Genomic DNA, 21,148 nt, shown 5'->3' on the forward strand with positions numbered 1-21,148 from the left:
TTTCTTTAAGGACAAACCCTACCTTTATGCCAAAGGTGGTATCTAGTGTGGCTCTCAACCAAACCATCCATTTGCCAACTTTTTATCCAAACCCTCAGAATAAAGGGGAGAAATTTCTGCATTCTTTGGACATACACAGGCAGCTACGCTTCTACTTGGACAAAACAAAAGTTTTCGGGAAAACTGAGCAACTGTTTGTAGCATATGCTGCAGGATCACAGGGCAAGGCTATCTCAAAGCAGACTATATCCAAATGGATAGGACACTGTATTCGTTACTACTACACACAACATGGAAAATCAGTCCCAAATAACATCAGGCCACATTCCACCTGGGCAACAGCCACTTCAACAGCCTTTCTCAGAGGAGTACCTACCAAGGAAATTTTGGAGGCTGCAACTTGGAGTCCAGTGCACACCTTTACCAAGCATTACCTGCCTCTTTACTCTAAATCCAGAGCAGGTTTTGCCACTGCAGTTCTGCAGGGCCTCATAGCCAATCCTAACTCCTTATAGACCAGCTACCCAACCTTAGCTTTGGGATTCTACCCTGGTGTAATGACTGCAACAGTGTGACACTATGAACATAGTACAGTTTTGTACCTACCATAAATGTAGATGTTAGTGTTCACACTGCTGCAGTCCAGATTACCCTCCCTCCCCTCTAAACTAACGACTTAACTATCACTTTCTATCCTATACAACCTTTGTGGTGTATTTGCTTGTAACTGAAGGTATTCTTATTTTATATGTATATTTTTTATTAGCAATATGTAGTGCCTACCTACTTGGGGGCACCTGGCATCTGGGGCAAGAAAAACTAAAGAAAATGGTGTCTGATGCATCTTATATACCCCTGCCGCACTGACGTCAGGGAAGAAGCGACAGCAACCGACGCCAGACCAAGACTTTGGAACTCTGGCCCACTGCGGGACCGCCTGACGGCAGGATAACCAAAGTGCAATGACTGCAGCAGTGTGAACACTCGAACATCTACATTTATGGTAGGTTCAAAACTGTACTTTGTCTTGCCTCTGGAAAGCAAATACCTCAAATGTTCATTCAGGCCCAGAGCACGACGTCCCTCGCTGTCGGTTTTCTGCCTTGTTCAAAGCCCGAACTATTCGTCGTCGGGCAATTTTTTGTTACTAAATTCGTTTGCTCTGTCTCCATACTCCGAAATGGCTTCAGTAAGCCAGAGACAGACTGCATAGTTCCAAGGCTGCTGACAACACTAACGTTAAGCTAGTTGCCAGTCCACCAGTACTCTGGTGCTTTCACAGCCTGATACCCGCTTCTACATATTTGCAGGCCTCTACGGAGACCCATTCGGAGTCTGGTATACCGCAACATGCTTAGACTACAGATCCTGCGGATGTCTCTACCTTGGATAGGTCTGGAGCCGCTGTGCAGGCACCGGCTTCTGAGGGTCTATTCAGGCCTTCCGATTTTCATATTAAACTTGACTTCCTTTCAAACCAAAAATACAGAATTTCTCAGGCCTAAAGTTCGCACTGCGCCTAGGACACAGATGACTAAAGCGCATTGTCAGGCCCACTTGGCACAAAAACAAATTATTAGAATGGCTGAGAACCTCGTTACTTTAGTAAGGGGAAGTCGGCCTTCCCCCTCAAAGACCCAGAACTGATTTTCCTTCTGATCAGGAATCTGATGACTCTGATCCTTCTAATTTCTAAGAGATACCTTTATCTACTTATGAGGATTCTGATACAGAGGATTCCATTCCCTTTTTTCCCTTCCAGAAGATTTTTCCTTTGAAACCCTGCACACCCTTCACATTTCTTCTGGGAGAGCCAGGACTATTCCCAGTCCAAAAAGAGACTCAAGGAATTTTTAAGCTTGCCTCAGCACAGGCCTTGGCTATCCCTGCTGTTCTGGAAATTGTAGATGTCTTCCTGGAATCCAGCCTTACCCCTGATACTTTGCCCTCCAGCTCCCAGGAAACCTGACTGGTACTATAGAGTGTCTGACGCCCACAAATTCCTTTTTAGGAATCCTACTGTGGATCCAGAGACAGTTTCCCAGGGACCTAAAGGCATTGTAAGGCTACAACTGCCGAAATTCCTACCCCTTCGGACAGGGATTCCAGGACTTTAGACTGGGTAAAAAGGTATACACCTTTGCTGCGCTTGCCATTAGGGCTTTAAATTGCAAGTTCCATATGTTAAAGTATCAGCAGCATGTTATGGAACTAATTAAACAAAAAATGATTCCTGATCGTGCAGAACACAAAGATTTACAAGAGTTAATGCATTCTGCTAACCAAGTTGGTAAACATACTTTGCAATGTGGGTTTGCTTTAGAAGCATCTTGCAGGGCTGCTGTCACTGGGTCTGTTCTTAGAAGACCTGCTTCGCTTAAGGAACAGAACTTGCCAGATCATGTCAAAGCAAAATTACTGGATGCACCATTAAATCAAGAGCGTCTATTTGACAAAGCAGTAGTAGTCCTCAAAAGATAGGAGGAGAAAGCTAAATCTGTGCAAACTATTACAGATTTCTTACAAGTACAGCCACCTAGATTCAGTAGGCATTGACCTTCAACAAACTGGTCTTTTCCAGTCCCTTCCAGGTCTCCCCGGTCCAAGCCCAGGGGCAGCAGACCACCAAGACTTCAGTCTCCAGTTATGCACAGATCTAAGCAAGGGAGTGCTCCCACGTCCAAAACAGGGAGTAGTAAGCCACCATCCTATGGTAAAATTGCACAATGACTTATCCTTTAGGAGGGAAACTAGCACTGCATGCCAAAAACTGGCAATACGTTACCCAAGACAAATGGGTCTTAAACAGTCTCCCAGGGATACAGATTCTAGTTCCACTCACTCCCATCCATAAGCAGATGGCCAGACCTCCCCCAAAGCCAGTGGGCAGAGGCCCAAAAGCAAGTACTTTTTCTTCAGTGTGAAGGCTATTCAACCTGACGCAGCAGAACAAAGGGGGACAAGGTTTTTATTCGACTGTTTCTGGTCCCCAGAAAAGAAAACTCTTGGTGTCCTATCCTGGATCTGTCTATTCTCAACACCTTTTTGGTGGTTCCAAAATTCAGAATGCTAACTCACCATCAGCTGCTTCCTATGCTAGCCAAGTCCTCCTGGCTAGCAACCCTAGATTTAAAAGAAGCTTATCTGCACGTTCCTAAAAGGGAATCTTGCAGGAAATACCTACGTTTCAGAGCAGGCTCTATGCTCTATCAGTTCTCTGCATTTTGCTTATCTACTGCACCCAGGGTATTCACAAAGTGCCCCTAGCTCCAGCCATTGCATATTGCAGGCAGAGAAGAATTCAAATTTACCCATACTTGCACGATTGCCTGATTCAGGCGGACAGTCAAATTGCTACTTCAGCGCCTGGCATTTTGTAAAGAGACTTATGACTTCAATGGGGTACACCATCAACGGAAAGAAATCACAGCTGGTACCCAGCCAACAGATTGTATTCCTGGGAGCAAGCTTGAACACAACTTCCCAGATGGCATTCCTCATTCCAGAAAAACAAATGTATTTGACAAACTACTTCAATCTACTGGCCACCAAAGTCCAGCTATCTGCAAGAAAAATACTTCAAAAGCCCTAGGGCTCATGGCCTCTTGCATTCTACTAATTCCATATGCAAGACTGCATATGGCGAAACTTCAGTGGTACCTAAAAAGTCTCTGGTGTCAACATTCTCAGGACCTGGAAACAATGATTCCTATCATTCCTTGCCTAAGGACAGAGTTCCTTTGGGCAGAGGCCTGCAACTACAACAAGGGACTCCCTTTCACTCTACCCTCTGCTGCCCAAACCCTAGCAACAGACCCATCAGACTATGCATGGGGGGGGGGGGCACATTGTAGGGCACTCCATTCAGGGCAAATAGAACCCAAAGCAAAAACACCTGCATATCAGTCAAGAAGAAACGTTATCTGTACAGAATGCTTGGACAGCCTTCAAAGGCCTTATTCTTCTAGGACAACTATTGGTAAAGACAGACACCACAGTTAGTGTGGTACTTAAACAAGCAGAGGGAACCCATTCCTACCCACTCTGCAGATTAGCCATGGTTCTGTGGAACAAAGCCTTGAGCTACCAAGTGCACTTACAAGCTCAATTCCTTCCAGGCAAACTAAATCCACTGGCAGACAACCTAAGCAGAAATCTCATGGTAACTGGAACCCAAAATATTCAAGCTTTCGAAGAACAGGTGGGGTACACCAGAGGTCAACCTTTTTGCTTCCCCTCAGAGCAATCAGTTGAGCAAATGTTGCACCAGAACTTCCCACAGCCAAGCTTCGAAAGTGGATGGCCCTGTCCTTCACTTGGGAAAGAATCTGTCTATGCCCCCCCCTGCCCCTCCTCTTGAAGGTTCTACTAAAAATTAAACTGGACAAGCCAAGGGCAGTCCTGATTGTGCCAGACTAACTATATCAGCACTGGTACCCTCTTACACTCAGTATGACACTGCTACAACCATGGCACCTGCCTCAGATTCCTTCCCTGCTGTCCCAGCAAGCGGGCCAGATTCTGCACCCTCAGCTACAGACCCTGAACCTTGCAGCCTAGCTAATCCCCTGAATTCAACACCAGCAACCCTCACTAAGCAAGTGCTGGATGTCATTCTTTAGGCAAGGAGGCCTAGTACTAGAAAATCCTATTCGGAAAAGTGGAAAAGATGCTGTTCCTGGAGCCAGTCTCAGGGAATGGCCACAACTGTGCCCTGCTTACCTTGTATACTAGATTACTTAACAGAAATGCTCCACAAAGGCCTATCCTTCTCTTCAATTAAGATTCATGCCTCTGCCATCTCAGCTCATTATAATACTGAGCCACCCCTCTTCTCTCATCATTTAGTAAAACATTTCCTGAGAGGAGCCAAAAATTTATAACCCCCCAGGAGAGCTCCCACTCCAGCCTGGACCTTAACTTTGTATTAGAAAACCTCATGCTTCCACCCTTTGAACCTGTGGCTATAGCAGAGTTAAAATTACTCTCATGGAAAACAGCTTTACTTCTAGCCATCACTTCAGCAAGAAGAGTGTGTTAATTGCAGGCCCTTATGGCAGTAAGAACCCTTCATTATCGTCCTTGCAGACAGGGTTTCCCTCAGGACTAACCCATCTTTTGTGCCCAAGGTGGTGTCTAGTGTGGCTTTAAACCAGTCCATTCATTTGCCAACCTTTTTTCCTAGTCCTCAGAATAAAGGGAAAAAGATCCTGCATTCTCTGGACGTGCACAGGCAGCTTAGGTTCTATATGGACAGGACGAAGCCTCTCAGAAAATCTGACCAGCTGCTAGTCAGCTTTGCTGCAGGGGCAGAGGGCAAGGCCAATTTCAAAGCAAACCATTTCTAAGTGGGTAGCACACTGCATGCATTTCTGATACAAGCACCACGGGAAACCTACCGTACAGGGGATCAGAACTGATTCCATTGTGGCTACATCTGCCTCTACAGCATTTCTCAGGGGAGTCCCTACCATGGACATCCTGGAAGCTGCAACCTGGAGCTCTGTCCACACTTTCACCAAGCACTACCACTTGCCTGTTTTTTCTAAATCCAGAGCTGGATTTGCCACAGCAGTCTTACAGGGCCTGATTGCCAGCCCTAATGCTTCATAACTACCTCCACCCTTCCTTAGCTTTGGGAATCAACCCAAATGTGATGATTGCAACAGTGAAACACAAAGAACATAGTATAGTTGAGTACACTTACCATAAATGTAGATGTTAGTGTATTCACTGTTGCTGTCCTGGTTTCCCTCCCTCCAGCCCCCTTGTCTCTCTCTCTCTCTCCTCTATTACTCACCCCTTTCAGGGGTATCGGTATTTACTTTTTACTGGTGGTTTCCCCACCATACCTTAGCTACCTATTTGGGGGGCTCCTGACATTTGGGACAAGAAAAATTGATATAATGGTGTCTGCTGCCTGTTTTTATACCCCTGACGACCTGACGTCAGTCCAGGAGCGACAGCAACCGACACAAATACTAAGTCTGTAGTATTCGGGCCAACTAAGGGCTTACCCTGCAGGGTGATAACCCAAGTGTGATGACTGCAACAGTGAATACACTCTTAACATCTACATTTACAGTGAGTTAGACAACTGTACTTTCTCGAATTCAGTGAGTCGCTTTCGCAGCCCCTGATGCCCGATTCGCTTTCTACGTAGGCCTCTGCTGAGACCCTTTGAGTCCAGTATGCTGCAGAAATCCACTTCTATCTAGCCTTTGGCTGTCTTTGCCTCTGTTGGGTCTGGAGCCACGACACAGGCACTGGATTCTAGACAAAAACACCCTTCTCTTCCGACTAAAGTTTCTCAGAAACTAACTGATTCTCTTAGGCCTCGAAGCCAGGCCACTCCTAGGAAAGCTGTTTCTAGCCACCATCTTGCTGCTTCCCTAACCCAAGCACAAATGTTTAAAATGGTGGAGGATCTCAACTCCCTTATCCGAAGTACTCAAACCCCCACTCCAAAAAGGAAGAAGCTTCCTTCTCCAGAAATTCTCCTCCAGACCTAGAGTCTGAGGAATCTGATTATTTTGCCTTTAAAGGACAGCAGCCCTCAACTGTTTGTGAATTCAGATGCAGAGGAATCTATCCCTTCTGCCTCCCCTCCACAGGACCTCTCCTTTGGGGAAACCATTCACTTCCTCAGGGAAAATTTTTAGTGGGAATCTTGGGACTACCCACAGTCAAAGAAACAATGTGGAGACTTTCTGGGCCTGCCCTAGCACAGACCCCTCACCATCCCACCTATTCTAGAACTGGTGGATTGTTTTCCTTGATTCCAGTTTAGCCCCTGCTGCCCTACCTCCTGCTCCAGCTAAACGTGATTGGTACTACAGAGTACCGGATTCTCACAAAATACTGTACAAAGAACCCTGCTGCAGACCCTGAGGTCATTACACAGGGACCCAAAGGAGCTAAAACTAGTTCTGCCAAGGATCCTCTTCCTTCTGGGAAAGACTCCAGAGCTCTGGACAGATGGGGAAAGAAAGTATACACCTCTGCAACCGTAGCTGTCAGAGTACTCAGTTGTCAGTCCCATATGTTAAAATAGCAACACAGTTTGGAACAATTAAAACAAATTTGCTACCTTTCCTGACGGTGCCAACTCTAAAAAGCTGGCAGAACTACTACACTCTGCTGGTCATGTGGCCAAGCACCCTTTACAATGTGGATATGATGTCCTAGAAGCCTCTAGCAGGGCAGCAGTGACAGGATCTGTTGTCAGAAGACATGCATGGCTGAAGGAGCAACCTCTCCTGATCATGTCAAGTCTAAACTTATTGAAGCACCCCTAGGTGAGGAACGCCTGTTTGTGGAAATAGCAGAAGTGCTTAAAAAGATGGAAGACCAAGCAAAATCTATGCAGACAGCAAAATATTTCTTTCAAGTTCAACCACCCAGATTCAGCAGGAACTTCCCATCTAAGCACTGTGCCTTCCCTGCACCCAGGAGACTGGGCCAAAGCAAGCCCCACAGGGACAGGACATCCAGGCCCCCCTATCCCAGGGCCAGCAAAAAAGCAAACAGTGGACCACTTCCGCCTGTAAGGCAGGGAGTTCTAAGCCAGCTTCTATGGTAAGCACTCACAATGACTCTCCCTCCCCCCTCTGCTCTCCTTTTACTCATCTACAACTAGGAGGAAGGCTCACTCTCCAACGACAATTGGATCTCTAACCAAGGGCCAATGGGTATTAAAAATAATTTCTCAGGGATGCACATTCTCCTTCAGCGAACTCCCAATTTCAAGAGGGTACCCAAACCTCCCCCCAAACCAGTGGGCGGAGGCATTAAAACGGGTAAAAACACTAATCGCAGGGGGTAGTAGAACCTGTCCCTCTGGATCAAACAGGAAAAGGTTTTTAACTCCAGACTATTCTTGTACCTAGAAAACAGGGCACTTGGCACCCCGTCCTAGATCTGTCCAAACGGACACCTTTTTGGTGGTCCCCAAATTCAGAATGCTAACCTTGCAGCAGCTCCTGCCTTTGCTCACACCAAATGCCTGGCTGGTGACACTAGACCTAAAAGATGCCTACCTCCATACCCCCATCACGGAATTGTGCAGAAAATTTCTGCTCTTCAGAGCAAGACATTACTTTCAGTTCTCTGCACTGCCCTTTGGCTTCTCTGCTGCTCCGAGTATTCACCAAATGTTTGGCCCCAGCCATAGCATTCTGCAGACAGAAAAATTTACAGATTTACCCTTACCTGGATGATTGCCTCATTCAGGCGAACAGCAAAGAAAGGTTGCTCCAGGATCTTTTGTCAGAAAACTCCTAACTTCCCTAGGGATCATTGAGAGAAAAAAATCTAAGCAAAACCCCACCAGGAAAATTGTTTTTTGGGAGCTGTGCTAGACACAGGAACCCTTATGGCCTTCCTGTCCCCAGAAAAGCAGAGCTTCCTGCCTCTGTACTTCAACCAGCTGGCTTTCAGAAGTCACCTCACTGCAAGGAAGTTCCTGCAATCCCTGGGATACATGGCATCTTGATCCTTCTCATCCCTCTAGACAGGCTTCCCATGAGAAACCTCCAGTGGTACTTAAAGAACCTTTGGTGTCAGCACTCAATCCATGGAGACTACTCCCACTGATCCCTTGCATAAGGGATGCATTTCTCTGGTGAGCAGAGGCCTGTGCCATGAACAAGGGTCTTCCCTGCATCCTCTGCCCTTCTGGCCAGACCATCACCACCGATGCCTCAGCTTGGGGCGCTCACCCTAGCGGGCAGGTGTACCCAATCCTTTGGAATGTCTAGCAACTTCACTTGCACATCAACCAGAAAGAAATTATGGCAGTGCAAAACGCTCTGAATTCCTTCCAACCCCATCTCAGGCCAGGGGTCTTCCTTATCAAAACACACCACCATAATGTGGTACATGAACAAGCAGGGGGGCACCCAATCCTACCCCCCTGTGCAGGTTATCCATGAGTCTGTGGCTCACAGCCACCTCCTTGGGGCTACACCTGATTGTCCAATACTTACCAGGGATCAACAGCAGACTGGCAAATCACCTAAGCAGAAGCTTACTGGACCCCCACTAATGGCACCTCCACAGAGATCTTTTTGCAAATCACCCATGAGTGGAATGGACCCCAGAGCTTGGTTCTCTTTGCCTCGTACCTCAACCACCGGCTGCACAAGTTTTGTACCAGGGAGTATCATCTTCTAGCATGGAAGGTGAATGCCTTGACCTTTCCCTGGAACTCCCTCTTTGTGTATGCATACTCTCCTGTACCCCTTATTCATAAGGTTCTGATCAAAATGAGAGGAGAGATCAAAGGCCATCCTCGTTGCTCCACATTGGTCCAGACAGCATTGGTACCTTTTACTATGCAGTCTCACCTCACAACCCCCGAAGCTGCTTCCCGTAAGGTCAGATCTCTTGACCCAGGAGAGAGGGAAGGTACTGCACCCAGACCTACAGACTGTCAAAACTTTCAGCATGGCTCATACACTAAAAACTAAGTCACTGTTAAGAAAACGGGTCTTTGACATTGTCATGGAGGCTTATACAGGAAAATGAAAGATTCTGCTCCTGGAAACGGTCTAAAGGGGGCAGTTCCTCCCACCCTTCTGTCCTGGATTACTTAGAGTTGCTCAGTAGTGGCCTCTCATTCTATATTAAACTCCATGCCTCGGCAGTCTCTGCCCATTATGATTCATACCCACCCCACTTCTCTCATCCTTTGATTAAGCAATTTTTGAGATGGGCTTCTTGTATCAGGGTTCCCAGATGATTTCCTACCCCACCTTGGGACCTGAATTATGTGTTAGAGAAACTAACCTTACCTCCTTTTGAACCTGCCGCTTCTACAGAATTGAAATATCACTCCTGGCAAACTGCCTTCCTACTAGCTATCACCTCAGCCAGAAGCGTCTCAGAACTTCAAGCTCTCATGACTGTCGAGCCCTTCATAATTTTCCATGCAGTCTCCCCCTAAGGACTAAACCCTCCTTTATGTCCAAGGTGGTATCTAATGTGACCCTTAACCAGGCCATATATCTTCCCACCTTCTTTCTCAACTCTCAAAGCAAGGGGGAATTCTACACTCACTAGATGTGCACAGACAACTCGGATGCTATCTGGACTGCACTAAGCCATTCAGAAAAACTGACAACCTTCTGGTAAGGTTTGCCCCAGGGAAGAGGGGAAGCCCATCTCCAAACAAACCATTTCCAAATGGATTTCACACTGTCCAACTTCCACTGCCTTCCTCAGAGTACCTACCAGGGACATATTGGAGGCGGCCACCTTGGACCTCTGTCCATACCTTTACAAAGCATTGCCACCTTCCTCTTTTCGAAGTCTAGGGCAGGGTTTTCTTCTGCAATGCTGCAGGACCTCCTGACCCATACCTAGGACTGTACCTATCCTTCCACCCTTTACCTCAGCTTTGGGAATCCTCTCACTGGTGATGACTGCAACAGTGAAACATAAAGAACATAGTGCAGTTGTGTGCACTTAACATAAATGTACATATTCGAGTGTATTCACTGTTGCAGTCTTGGTTTCCCTCCCTCCATCCCCCATTTTGCATCTTCCCCTAGGGGGACACAGGCTTCCCAAGGTGGCTCTTAGCCACCAGGGCCAGTACTCTCTCTCTTTGTGCTTCTGACGGGTTAGGGCAGGAAAAACTGATGTAATGACGTTGGCTGGCTTGCTTTATATTGCTGACAACCTGATATCAGCCTACACGTGGCAGCAGCCAGCACACACAAACATTTGACTCTGGTATTCAGGCTAGCCGAGGGCTACCACATGTAACGGTGAATACACTCAACATCTACATTTCTGGTAAGTGTACACAACTATACTTTTCCCAGCCCTACCTACGTTGCCGCTGTGCCATTGGACGTCCCACCAGCTTCCGATCTAGGGGTTGAGGGACATCCAGTTGAACCATTTACGTTGGCTCCTACCAAGGAAGCTGCTTCAGAAGTAACTGCCTGTGCTTCCTGTGAGGCAGCACAGATGTCTGTCCCTACCGAAGTCTAAGGGGAACCAGAAACAGTTGGACGATTGACCGGGAGTCCATTACCTGAAGGCCCCAGAACCTAGGCCCTTCTCCCAGACCTACGCCTTCTAAGTGAAAACAAACAAAAAAAAAAAAAAAAACGCCAGACTCCTACACTTGAAGTAGTTCCAGACTGGCAATCATTTACTAACTTCTTGATGCAGGCTTTTAGGCCCACAACCTCTTCCCTCTCCACTATTCCAGTGCCAAGTCCTAGGCCTGCCTCTGCCACTTCTCTCACCTTGCCTACTTACCCATGAAGGAGAGGAAGATTTATAACCTTACTACTCATCTTCTGATGAGTCTGTTTCTTATGCCTCACAAATTGCCTCCCCTCTGGAGTACTATTCCCCAGATGAGAAATCCATTGATGGGGGACTCCCCACCAGACGATATCACCTTTGCAGAAACTATTACTAAGATGAGTGAGTACTTCAAATGGAACACTTCCCAGATGACTGACAGCCAGAGGAGGTACTTGAACTCCAAGTGGAATCACTCTCCTAGTCAGCCATCCCATCTGTCTTACCTGCCTATCTGGATGCCTTCACCTCTGCATCCAAGAGTCCAGACTCAAAACCATCTGTTCCTAAGAGATCGGACAGGTTCTCCAAATTGCTTGATGACCAAAAATTCTTATTTAAACCTCCTCTGGCAGACCCTGCAGTAAATACAGTCTTCCCTTACAAGCAATCCAGGTAGAGTCCTTCAGCATCTCTTCTCTCCACTGATGAGAATTGCAGAAGCATGGACAGGATTGGGGAAAAAGTGTACAACTCCACCTTGACTACCTGAGCTGTCAGTTATCAAACACACATGACAAAATATGCCCTGGACCTAGTTTCACAAGCCTCCAATGTTTTGGCTGCCACCCCTGACTGCTCTACGAAAACTGAGAGCATCTAAACTGTATCTGGCTTCTCAGGTAGCCAGACATGACATTAGGTGCAGTTATGATGCCGCAAAATCCTCTGCTAGGTCTGCAGTTTCTGCTTCAGTTCTCCACAGGTACCCTTTGCTTCGCCTCCAACCACCTTTGCTTCGCCTCCAACCACTCCATAGGATTTCAAATCTAAAATCGTGGACGCCCCATTAGACCATAACCTCTTTGTCACACAATCTGCAAAAACCTACAGGAATAAAGCAAGGAACTCCAGGACATCAAACATTTGCCTGCGTGTCCTATTCCTAAGTATTACAGGAATTATCCTGCAAAGACTTGTTGTGAGTAGATCTCCTTTTTCTGGCACCCCCTCCTCTACGAGGCACAGGAGAGGATCTAGGAGGCAAACCTACACCAGACCAGTTATCTCACAACCTGTTCCAAGACTGCCTTTTCAGGATAGATGTGCACCCAGCGATGCGCGACTGCCTTGCCCATCTACCTTTGTCAACCTACCTCCCTCACTGCCTCCCCTTTTGGAAAACCATCACATCAGAGCAATGGATACTGCCTTTCTTGGAAGGAAAAACCCATCCCCTTTCCCCCAAAAAATCAAATCCACCTCTCTCCTCACATTCTACTAGACCTCCTAAGTTTAGGAACTTTAAAACCTGTCCCTCCAGGGCAGGAAGGAAAAGGTTTTTTACTCTACTTTCTGGTCCCCAAAAAAGATGAGCCTTGGAGGCCAATACTATATTTATCTTTCCTAATCCAATTCCTAAAAGTACCATCATTCAAGATGCTATCCCTTCAGACTCTTCTCCCTTTAATCCCAGCCTGGCCTGCATGGCCACTCTAGATTTAAAGGAGGCTTATCCCCATATTCCCATAAAACCCTCCAACAGAAAATTCTTTAGTTTTACTGGGCCCTGCTCTCATTTTCAGTTTACAGCCTTGCCCTTTGGTTTGTCTACTGCACCCAGGGTATTCACAAAATGCCTGGACCCAGCAATTGCTTACTGCAAGACCAAAGATGTCCAGAATCTATCCCTACCTAGCCAATATTGTCCTCCTCCTCCTAGCAGAAACAGAAGACCTCCAAAATCTTCTCAGGTTCACCACCTCCCTTCTACAAAACCTGGGTTTCACCAACTTAAATCCTCCTTACTCGCACAATAAGACTAAATCTTTCTGGGCTGTGGGATCAGGACAGACCTTATGCGGGCTTTCCTTTCCCAGGACAAAGTCCTGTTGCTCTCCAGTCACTTCTAAAACCTTTTACCTAGCTCCTTAGATATCTGCAAGAGAATTCCTGCAATTCCTGGTTCTGATGGCGGCCACCATCCCTATGCTTCCCCTGTCAAGAATGCACATGTGAAAGTTCCAATGATACCTGAAAAACATGTGGTCACAACACCATTTCTCCCTAGAGCAAAAATTCCCTTTCTGCCCTGCCTCAAAACAGAACTAAGGTGGTGGATTCAACAAATTCTTTACAACCTGGGACTACCACTTCATATCCCCTCCCCAACCCAGCTTGTGCATACGGATGCATCAGACCTAGGACAGGGAGCCTCCTGCAAAGGTTTCAGGGTACAGGAGGCATGGAATCCCTACCCTTCAAAAGAAGCATACCAATGTTAGGGAAATGACTGCAGTCCTTTCCTCCCCTGGAGGTTTTTCGTCCTATTCTCCAACCTGGGCCCCCTCTGAGTATTAACAGACAACACCACAATAATGTATCTCAAACAATATGCAGGATAACTGTACAAATTTGGGACCTTCCCTCCAGGCACAACTTGACCCTGCAGGCCTCATACATCCCCTCTCGGGACAATAAACAAGTGAATATTCTCAGCAGAACATCCTCCGTACAACAAAAGTGGATGCTGAACAGGGAGACGTTTCTAGATGTTATCCACCTTTGGGGCACACCAAGTGGATCTGGTTGCCTCCCCCAAGAACAGACAATTGAACAAATTATGCATCAAGGATCATTCTCCACTTGGTTGGAGGGTTGATGCTTTCAGCATTCCGTGAAAGGGACTGTTTCTATATTTTCCACCCTTCCCACTAATCCAAAAGGTCCTACTGAAAATCAGGAAGGACAAACCAAAAATCTTGGTGGTGACTTCCTACTGGTCAAGGCAACACTGGTTCCCTCCTACTTCTCTCATTAGCCAAGGGCAATCACCACAAGTTACCCCACAAGATGGACCCACTCGCACAAAAGGGAACTCCAGTTTACTCTCTCCAACAGATGTTTGTCCTAACACTCCGGTTGATAAACTTCTAATCCATTGTAGACACCACTACTCAGAGGACGTGCTTACAGTCCTGAAGGGAGGCCAGGAAACCTGCTTCTAGGAAATCATGTTTGTCAAAATGGGAGAGATTCTCCAAATAGTGTCAAAATAACGACAGGGAGCCCAGACACAGACCCATCCCTAGTCCTTACCTGTTTGTGTGAACTCATTAAGGATAGCTTTTCTTACCCTTCAGTTAAAGTCCACCATTCAGCCATTTCAGCTTGCTTACCTCTGGATTCCCCTTTGCTATCCAGGCTGGATGTAAAACTTTTCCTGAGAGGGGTCTTAACACATCAGACCACCTAAAAAAAAAGTCCCACCACCCTGGGACTTGAGCTTCTTTCTGGAAAAAACTAATACTAGCCCTATTTGAGCCAGCTAGCATGGCTATGCACCAAATGTGCACATGGAAGACCCTCCTTTGGAGGCCATAACTTTTGATCTGAAGTAGGCAGACTTCATTCGTCTGCAACCTGTGGGTATCTGATCCGACCTCTGATCCGAGCCGGCAATTCAAAAGCTTAGGCTCCGAGCTCCTAGCTCCTCCCTCTTACCCATAACCCCTTGCCAAGCCCTGACTGACCTCAGATTTCGTTTGCCGCTTTTCAAGTAGCTACGGATTCTAGAGCTCCTGGCGTTTGTTGAAGAAAGATAAGATTTTTTTTTGACAAAAAAAGTTTTAAAAATCTCTTTTTGTTATTGATATCGTTAGTGTTGAGTGTGTATAGGCTTTCCTCTCTCTCTGATTTAATTTTTCTCGGGTTTTCGTAGTTTGTTTGTGTGTGTGTTGTGTTAGGCCTTAGGTTTGTGATGTCTGAAGCCCCTAAGGCTGTTTTCTCGAAATGTACCGAGTGTGGCCATAAGCTGTCCCCAGCGGATGGCCACACTCGTTAGCAATGCTTGGGGGTTGAACACCTGTCATCTGGTTGTACCATTTGTGCAGGGTTCAACCCCCGGGCTTTGAGGGAGCGGAGGTCGAAGCTGGTGCTGGCGGGTCTTTTACCTCCAGATACCGCTTCGGCCTCTGCCCCTTCCACTCAGCAACCTGTTGCTGTGGGCTCTCCCCCTCCGGCTGGGACTCAACCTCCCTCTAAGTTGCCGGAGGGGAAAGAGTCCTCTAGGGAGAGAGAGGAGAGGCACAGGAGAGGCACCACAAGCGGAGGGCCGAAACTTCCAGTTCGGCTCCTCCATCTAAGCGGGCCTCCCCTGTGCCTTCTAGCTTTCCTCCTCCTCGGCTCCACTCCCCTCTGTTCTCTCCTGGACCCGAGGAGGCTAGCCCTTCTAGGAGGTCTCCGAGGCGGCTCTCTAGGTCCGCTTCGGTGACCTCCACCAGGTCAACTTTTTCCATGAGTGAAGCTGATATGGACCGGATGATGAGGAAATTCATCCAGGCCCAAATGCAAATGGGAGTGCTCCTAGCCCCCCCCCCATCCGGGAGGGGCTTCGACCCCTTTTCGCCTTGGCTCCTTCTCCGACCCATACCACGGGTTCGGAGCTGTCGGCGCCGGGCAGACTTGGATCCGGGGGTGGGTCGGATCCGATGGGTCGGCGCACCTCGGATCCGTCCCATCCCTTGAGTGCTTCGGGTACTTCGGACCCGACCTCTCGGAGCCGAGGGCCGAGCCTCGGATCCGAGGGAGCTGGTGTGTCTTCGGCTCCGTCCAGGTCGGAGCACACCGGTCTCTCGGATCCGACTGTTTCGGCTCCGACTCCGATCTGTGCGTCGGATCCGAGTGGGGGGTCGGCTCTCGGGGTTTAGAGAAGCTGGCTCCCCCTCGGCTTTCGACATAGTGGAAAGGGCACTGTTGAGGACGTCCGGACCCCCGGTCCCTGCCACGGCTCCATCCCGCACTCCCTTGCAGTTGGGCCAGGCCCCCACCAGCCGGTCCCTGGGACAGCCCGCCTCGATGTCCCAAGTGGTTCCCTTGGAACATCCAACTGCTGAAGAGTACTCCTCGGACAGTCCCCCCGATGAAGTACCTCGGAAGCGTAAGTGCAAAAGGAGGCACATGGACTCCCCCGAGTCCGTTACTGAAGACACAGACTTGGATGAAGGGGAGGGCTGGCCTAGGTCAGCCCCTGAGGAGGTCTCATTTGGAGACATTATGGAGATGTTAAGGATCAGGGGGTGGTCTGCCCCAAGGCTTCCTCGACGAGTCTGTGTTCTTGGAGGCATTCGAGGCGGGCCCTTCTACCTCTTGGGTGTCCCTCCTGCTGACCCCTGGTGGATCTTATTTCCATCAGAGCGTGGAAGGATCCGGACACCATTGAGCCTATCCCTAAGCGCCCGGACGCATCCTTTCCTCCGGCGGACCGCACTCACTGGAGCAAGGGCCCCCAGTAGATGCCATGATGATGGCTGCAGCCACAAGAGGGAATTGGCCCAGGAGAGTCCCTCCATGCATCCTCCGGGCAAGGAGTCCCTCGATGGATCGCATTGGGAAGCGAGTTTTCAGTTCAGCAACCTTCTCCTTGAGAGCTGAACTACATGGCACATGTCATTAGGATGCAGCGGGATCTGATTAAAGAATACGCTGCATCTCCCCCGGAGTCCATGTCGAGTGAGGATAAACAGGTATACTCCACCCGAATGGCCACTCTCAGATCAGTTTCCAATACATCTATGCGGCTACTTTCTCATGCTACTGAGGGAGCCGCTAGAGCCAGCGGAGCAGGCCTAGTCATGAGGCGACAGGCCTGGCTCCGCCACTGTGATTTTGCAGAGCCCTTCAAGGCGACCTTCGCAAATGCCCCCTTCGATGGTTCTGCCTTATTTGGCAAGACTGTTCGCGAAACATTAGTCCAGAGCGAAAAGGACGGGAGGATGCTGTCTGCCGTCGGAGTCCGCTTCTCAGCTCCCCAGAGGTCCTTCTCTAAGAACCAAAAGGGACAGAAGAAGATGTGGTTCCGGAAGTCGCAGCAGTCCCAACCTGCTCCGGATAACCAGTCCTTCCGTGGCAGAGGAGGACGGGGAGGTCGTCGTGCTAGAGGCAGAGGGGCTCCTGGCAACTTTGGGTCCAGAGAACCTTTCTCTGATAGACCCACGCAGCAGCCCTGAAGGGTTGCCCGGCTGTCCGTCTCTGGAGGCAGTCGGGGGGCGGTTTTCGAGGCACCTGACTTCTTGGGAGTCCATAACAACAGACAGTTGGGTGCTTCGTGTCATATCCAGAGGGTATTCATTTCCCCTTTTCAAAGTTCCCAAATCTCGCAGCCTCCCAGATGTTCCACCCGACCAAAGGGAGGCGGCAGCTGTCGAAATCGAACAGCTGCTAGAAAAAAGAGCTATCCAGCGCGTCCCCCGAGATCAAACCGGATTAGGGTTTTACTCCAGGTTCTTTTTGGTGCCAAAGAAAACGGGGGACCTAAGACCAATCTTAGACCTTTCCCAGCTGAACCTGTCAGTAACCAAGCAAAACTTCCGGATGGTCACCCTGCAATCTATACTTCCCCTCTTGAGGGAGAACGACTGGATGTGCTCCATCGACCTCAAGGACGCGTACTACCACATTCGTATGGACAGACGATCCAGGAGGTTTCTTCGCTTCCGGCTGGGAGCCAGTCATTATCAGTTCAGGGTCCTCCCCTTTGGTCTCACCTCAGCCCCCAGGGTGTTCACCAAGGTGGTAGCGGCCCACCTGAGGCTCCAGGGATTACAGGTCTTTCCATATCTGGACGACTGGCTCCTGACGGCATCATCAAGGCATCTTCTGTGCTCAGCCAGGGATTACTTTCTTCAACTAGCCCCAAGGCTGGGCATCACGATCAACTGGGAGAAATCTTTACTGCACCCCACACAAGTTATAGATTTCATAGGAGGAAGACTAAACACCAGATCAATGCGAGTCTTCCTCACTCCAGACAGAATTGCCAACCTGAAGTGTCATGTGACAGCGGTCCTGTAACCATCTCCAACTGCAGCTTCGGTCCTGAGGGCCCTAGGTTCTATGGCGGCAGCCATTCCGCTTCTCATTCATGCTCGTTTACGCATGCGGGTTCTTCAATGGACCCTTCCGGTTCAGTGGTCCCCTCTTTGTTCCTCTCTCAACGCTCCGATTGCGGTCAGCAAGGCGTGCAGGGACTCCCTTCTTTGGTGGCTTCTTTCTCCGGAGCCCCAGGCAGGGAGACCTTTTTGTGCTGCATTTCCCCGGGCCACAGTGACCACGGACGCTTCTTGCCTCGGGTGGGGGGGGCATTCTGCGGGAAAGATTGTCCAAGGCACGTGGAATCCCACAGAGACGTCATTGCATATAAATGTCCTGGAAATGAGGGCGGTGCTCCTAGCGTTGCAAGCACTTCACCACGTTCTTCCTTCAGGGACTATTGCGATTCAGACAGACAAGTCGGTAGTCTGGTATATCAACAAACAGGGAGGAACCAGGTCTTACCCCCTTTGTCGAGAGGCCATGAGAGTCTGGGAATGGGCAATTTCCACCAAACGCTTTCTGGTAGCAACGCACATTCCGGGAAAGTTCAACATCCTTGCGGACAAGCTCAGTCGCACCATTCTTTCTCCACACGAGTGGTCTCTCAATCCTCAAGTAGCGAAGAAGATTTTTGCCGTCTGGGGCAACCCTGTTGCGATCTTTTGCCTCTCCCTCAAACGCCAAATCGACAATTTCTTCGCTCTGCTTCCCCACCAGGAGTTCCCGAGAGATGCTCTGGTGCATGCTTGGCCTCCCGGTCTCCTTTATGCCTACCCTCCACTTCCTCTGATGCAGAGGCTTCTGCAGAAAGCCAACAGTTTGGGGAGCAGAATGATTCTCATTGCCCGTTCTGGCCTCGTCAACCTTGGTTCCCCTTCGTATGGTCTCACAAAATCAATCCACCCTGGATTCTGGATCCAATGCGGATCTCATCTCCCACCCTCTGGGAATGTCGGTTCCCAATCTGCACCCTGAAGTTGACAGCTTGGCTGCTCCAGTTCCATCCTTAATTAGGACTCGGTATCTCATCACCGGACAAGGCCATTTTAGTGGCAGCTCATAAACCTTCCACCAGGCAGGTTTATCGGAGTAAATGGAAGAGATTCTCTATTTGGGCGGTACAGAGAACTTTGGATCCTTTCTCGGCACCTATGTCAGCGGTGCTGGATTTTTTTAACAGACCTCTTTCATCAAGGGGCTAGTTCTTCCACGATTAAGGTACAATTGGCAGCTATCTCGCATTATCACATTGGTCATGACACAGCTCCCCTTATGACGGCGAAATTATGCAAAACATTTCTCAAAGGGGGTTTTTTGTTGAGGCCTCCAGTCAAGGAGGTTGTACCACCTTGGGACTTGTCTTTAGTTCTGCAAGCCCTTACTGCTCCTCCCTTCGAGCCTGCAGCTTCTACAGATTTAAAGTACCTTTCCTGGAAGACGGCCTTCTTGGTAGCTATCACTTCAGCCAGAAGAGTGTCTGAGCTTCAGGCTCTATGCGTCAAGCCGCCTTACCTTTCGTTCTTCCCTGATAGGGTGTGCCTCAGGACCAATCCATCTTTTCTTCCGAAGGTCTCTTCTGAATCCAATATTAACCAATCAATTAATTTACCTGTGTTTTTTCCCAAGTACTCAAACAAGGGAGAATACAAATTGCATTCCTTGGATGTTCATAGACAATTACGTTTTTATATTCACAGAACAGCTGGTTACAGGAAATCAGATCAGCTGTTCGTCTCCTTTGCTAAATTTGCTATGGGTAAAGCAGTATCTAAAGTCACACTATCTAAGTGGATTGCTAATTGTATTCTGCAGGCATATGACACTTCAGGTAGACCTGCTCCTCAGAGGGTTACGGCTCATTCTACTAGGGCAGTTTCCACGTCAGCCGCCTTTAAGTCCCGTGTATCATTGGATGATATCTGCGCGGCAGCTACTTGGGCCTTGCCTCATACTTTTATTTCTCATTATAAGGTGGATGTTGTTTCTAGAGGAAGAGCATCCTTTGGCTCAGCGGTGCTCCGAAACATCCTTCCATGACGCAAGATTCAGGTAGCTAGGGACTCTGTCCCACAGGTTGCAGACGAATGAAGTCTGCCTACTTCAGATTTAGAAGTTATGTACTCACCATAACGTTCCATCTGAGTAGGTGACTTATTCGGATGCAACCATCCCCCCCTCCATCCCCCTGACCTTTATAGAGCGAGTATTTATGCTGTTTTAGTGTACTGTAGTCAGTATTTTGAGGCAAACTCAATCTGAGGTCAGTCAGGGCTTGGCAAGGGGTTATGGGTAAGAGGGAGGAGCTAGGAGCTCGGAGCCTAAGCTTTTGAATTGCCGGCTCGGATCCGAGGTCGGATCCGATACCCACAGGTTGCATCCGAATGAAGTCACCTACTCAGATGGAACGTTATGGTGAGTACATAACTTCTAATTAGGAGTGTCTGAGTTAAAGGCCCTCATGGCCTGCCCTCCTACACCACATTACACAAGGATAAGGTGACCCTACGCAGTAACCCTTCCTTCATGCCTAAAGTGGTCAGTGAACTGTCCTTAAACCAATCCATTCACCTACCCATCTTACCTCTCCGACTAACAATAGGGAGAGGATTCTTCATTCCCTGGATGTACACGGGCAAGTTGGATTCTACCTGGACAAAACTAAGTCATTCAGGGCTCCGGGCAAGGCAGTCTCCAAACATACAATTTCTTGTTGGATTAGAAAATCCATTTCCTTCTGCTACTCGCACCATGGCAAGCAATTACCCCAGGGGGTGATACCTCACTCTAGCAGAGGCAAGGCTACTTCCAAAGCCTTCCTCAGAGGGCTGAACACAGCATCCATTCTGGAAGTAGCCACCTGGTCCACAATTCACACCTTAACCAAACACTACAAAGTGGACCACGTCTCCAGAGCCAGGGCAGGTTTTGCTAGAGCAATACTGCAGGGCTTTCTGGAGTCTTCCTCCACCCTTCTCTCAATTTTAAGCTGTGGTATTCTCCCACACTAAGAATA

The 21,148-nt window shown here is 48.6% G+C and overlaps 1 protein-coding gene across 1 annotated transcript in view; it reads left to right on the top strand.

Annotated features, from left to right (window-relative positions):
* The window catches only part of LOC122790608, a 1,229,598-nt gene that overhangs the window by 981,088 nt on the left and 227,362 nt on the right, over positions 1-21,148 (top strand). The gene's annotated exons all lie outside the window — the stretch shown is intronic.

Source organism: Protopterus annectens, chromosome 16.part0 (assembly GCF_019279795.1).
Source record: "Protopterus annectens isolate FY-2018-M chromosome 16.part0, PAN1.0, whole genome shotgun sequence".
In the NCBI taxonomy this organism is placed as follows: domain Eukaryota; kingdom Metazoa; phylum Chordata; order Ceratodontiformes; family Protopteridae; genus Protopterus; species Protopterus annectens.